Here is a 4,253-nt window from a genome sequence, read left to right as displayed (position 1 = left end):
GTACCTGACTGCAATGGAAGAATTTCAGTGAATAAATGAGTATAATTGTTTTCTGACATCATTTGGATGTAAAGGAGAGATTGATTAGAAATTAGATTTTGCAAATTAGCCACGGCAGTGAGAAATTGGAAATAATCATCACTGGGCTACTCATAATCTCTAATTCTGTTTATCTATCTATCTATCTAATTCTAAACTATCTAATTCTGCTCTGATAACCAGGGCTGAGCAGTTTCAGGAGGAATGCCTCTTAGGTTTTTGGTAGTAGGGGATATGTAGGCTTAGCAATGAGTTAAAATAAGGATACAAAGTCTCTCTCTCCTCCTCTTGTGGATATTTTCCAAACAGGGTAGGCTTTCACCCATCTGAGGTTTTTAGATATTTTGGATATTTTAGATACTTTAGAGTTGGATACTAGGATGTTTGGAAAACAATCGGGTCATACCTTGAAACTTCTTTTACTCCATTAAATGAGAAGGAATCTTAGAGAACAGAAATGGAGTCTTGTATCCCTTTTTTGTCAACCTAAATAAAATTATGAATATAGTAGAGGAGGCAATGATCCTATATTACAGACAAATAAGTGAATTTCAGGCAGAATAAGTGGTTTTCTTCTTTACTCTGTTAGATCCAGAGGATTTCACAAGTGAAACTGAGCAGGAAGAAGGTTCCATGTGAAATCAGGTGCTGCATTGCTTTACAGTAGAATGAAATTTTTACTGTAACTGTTTGGTGGATTCCGTGAATTACCTGCTCTAACAGGAGAAAGAGAGAGAACTGTTTTTTGGAAAACTGACTGGTAATATGTAGTTGTTAGTAAGGCAAGGGGAAGGAACCAAAAACATAGTTGGAAACTGACTACTTGGGATGAACATTCAAGAATCAGCTTTCTTTTTTCTTTCTTTTTAAAATTGTCTTTCTTCTAAAGTTCTATTGATAATGTTTATTTATTATAATATTAGCAGAAATTTCATTTCTGCTAATTACAAGCTGCTCTAAAGTGTTGTGACATAGTCACACCAAATCCTTATCTGATTTCACTGTGATGGGAAGACTGTCCCCACTGTGGGATGCTCCATTGTTACTATATCAGCTGTTAGCAGTAATTGGTATCTACCTGATACAAAAATGGATACTTGGCAAGAGAGAAGAAAACTTGTTCTTTTGTGCTTATGACAGGTGGATGGGAACTTGCTTAAAAACCCTCCAGGGGAAACACTGGAATATCTCTCAGTAACAATCCCCACCCTTAGATATAGTCATACAGTAACAAGAAGGTAGTATCAGAAAATGTAAAAGATTTTTGGGCATCTGGAGGTATCTGAGAGAGCCTGTGTTTAGATTAATGGATGACAGACTGAATAGTGGCTCATGATGGGTGGCCAAATCCTTGGAAACACAGTAGCCCTATTGTATATCGAAGGACTACTAAATTCAAAGCAATCCATGCCTTGGATGCTTCTGTAAATATACATTAGCCTTTAAGCAAATAAGAAATCATACCAGCTTTAATTTTTTTTCCCCCTCATGGGGAAAAAGTGGGAGAGAAAAGAGATGAAAAATAGAAACACCCAGAGAACATTCCTCTGCAATTCTAACTTCTTTTTCTTTTGATATAGTTTTTTAAAGTTGCCGTGGTCCTGTGCGAATGAATATGGGTTTTTATCCCCGAAAACAGAGGCCTGCTGTCTGATGCAGGCTTCTCGTTCTCATTTGATTGGCAAGACTTTCTGACTCACTCCCATTAGAGAAGAAATAGTGTTCAGATTTCGACACAAGATATTACTAGTGGAATAAACAGTGCCATTTTCATGATAAAGTGGATGTTTAAGATTAATGGTTTACTTAAGTCCACTGGTGAGCGACTTTCGGCTTGAATTAGGAGGCACTCCTGCAGGAAGCAATTTTTATAAACTCATTTTTGCCCTCTTCCAAGCTTTTTCTATTGAGTGTAAAGAAGCACAGTGTTTGTAGAGATACTCCTGTAACTTGTTTGTCAGCTGAACTCAACAAGGCTCTTTATGAAGTTGGGGTATATGATCTGGTAGGGTTGTTTGAGACAAAGCTCCACGATGGCCAGCAGGGGGAGCTCTAAGACCGGCTGCACGGTGTGCGAGCTTGAATGGGGAGGCAGTTACCAGCTCCTACTCCCTTCTCTCCTTTTCTTTCTTAAATGTAGGGAAGGAGAAAGAAAAGGATCATCAGCCAGAAAACAAGGGGTGCCGGAGAACCCAATGGATGTAGCTGAAGAGCTTTAGAGAAACAAAAACATTCAAGGGACTCCAGAGAGGCATGTGGATGTCACAGAGCCCCATTGTGGATGGCAGTCCTTTTGCAGCTGGTCTCGCCTACTATCTCCTCCTCTTCTCCAGCCACATGTCCACCACCCCACACCACTGCCATCTAGGTCTTCTGGGAGGTGGTCAGATTTGACGGCACCCTAGACTTCCTTTTGGAAGACCTCCCACCCACCCTGATGGCATCACACTCTGGGGGAATAATACTTTCTCAGCCCCTTCCATGGTAGTGTTAGCGGAAGCACTGCCCCCCTTCTCTGTGCAACAGGGGGTCCTCCTCACCTCCCGGCCTTTTTTTTTTTTGGTTGGTGCGGACAAGATACTCAGGTCTTGGAAGGAGCTGAAGTGAAGACACCTGGTTCTTAGCATAGTCCTGCCCCCAGGGACCTCCGCCAACTTCCCTTAGGCTCCTTCCTGTTCTTCATTTCTCTAGAATGAGGGGAAATGCACTAAATGGCCTCTAAGCGCTAAGGTTATGTGTGTTCATAAAAGAAGTGAGAGGTGAAACAGCTAAAAATGTCAACTCCAAACCAAGATTTTAGTACAAGATTTTAAGGTAATTGAGGCACAAGTGCTTTTTCTTTCCTTTTAGATTCTGAATAATCTGATGATAGGTCCTCAGTGTTTTACTTCTCTCTCTGTGGTGGAAGGATGGGTGGTCTGAAGAGAGATGAGCAGATGAGGAGATCATGTTTTGTTTGGCAGTTCTTGTTTGGCTAATGAGTTAACAGCAATTTATTCATTCAGTAAACCCGACAAAATTTTGTGTGATAAATTGACAGAGTATAGTTGCTTTGCTCCTTTTGTTCTCAGAGTAAAATTTGAATATAGTTTTTTTGGGATGTTTTAATTTCAGGGGCCCTAAAGAGAAACCAGGTAGCCCACTAGGCTGAAGAGGAAAATGTCAGTTTGTGTCAGGTTAATCCATCTCAGTGATGGGCAGGATGATGCTTAGAGTGGAGTAAGTAGACGGATGTAATGACCGAGAGGTGCCCTGATAAGGGAGGGGTGTTGAATATAGATATTAAACCCATCTTCAAATTATACACGTGCTTACATTATGTTCAAACGAAGGGTGTGACGATATTGAGAGGCAGCATGTGAGGAAAGATGTAGTAATAACCCTCTCAGCCAGTGACTGGGAAATCTCTCTGCTCTTGGTAGGGGTTCCCTACACAGCAGGAGTGAGTGGATAAGGAGTCAATTTTGTCAAATAAAGGGAAGTGTGTTACGCTTCAGAAGAAGACCAAGACATTATTTAAATCTGGATCAGCATTTTCTCTTTCACGCAAGAAGTGGAACACTGCACCGTCTCATTCTGGAAGGCCAGTACAGCCCATTTTCCCACAAATATTTGTGCCAAGGAACAGAAAAGTTCCTTGAGGGCACATGTTGAAATCTATTTTTGCCTTCAGTGCCTGCTTTGCACAGGGGCCATTGCAATATGAGGTGCTCAAAGATGATTGTTGAACTGAAAGTTGACATTAATTTTTTCCTCCTTATTTCATCATTACAGCTACAGAAACAAACAAACCAAAAAAAAAAAAAAAAAAAGTCCTTGCATGAAGTCATGTTTTGGCTCCTACTAGGTGCTGAGTCCATTTCCAGCTCTGATGACTGGATACTCACCACCCGCTTGATCGAGGCTGCTGGGAACGGGATGCACCAACAGGGAGCAGAGATCGTGAATTGCTTAGGTCATTAAGCATGAATGTGCTAAGCACCACAGCTCAGATGTAGTGCAAGCCTTTGGCTACCCCTTCGAGCTGGCTTTCTGAGTTTCACAAAAACATTATTCCTGTTAATATTAATGCCGCTTTCTAGCCGGCGGCCTTCTGAAAAAGAGTTCTGTACCAGGGCAGTGCAGTGTATAGTTTCATGGTCTTGCTGTGTCAGAACTAGCAGCAGTATGGTAGAGTGCTTGGCTGGCCCAGAACCACACAGATTTTCAACCAC

Source organism: Mustela nivalis (assembly GCF_964662115.1).
Source record: "Mustela nivalis genome assembly, chromosome: 16".
NCBI classification, from domain to species: domain Eukaryota; kingdom Metazoa; phylum Chordata; class Mammalia; order Carnivora; family Mustelidae; genus Mustela; species Mustela nivalis.
This window is presented reverse-complemented; position numbering follows the sequence as displayed.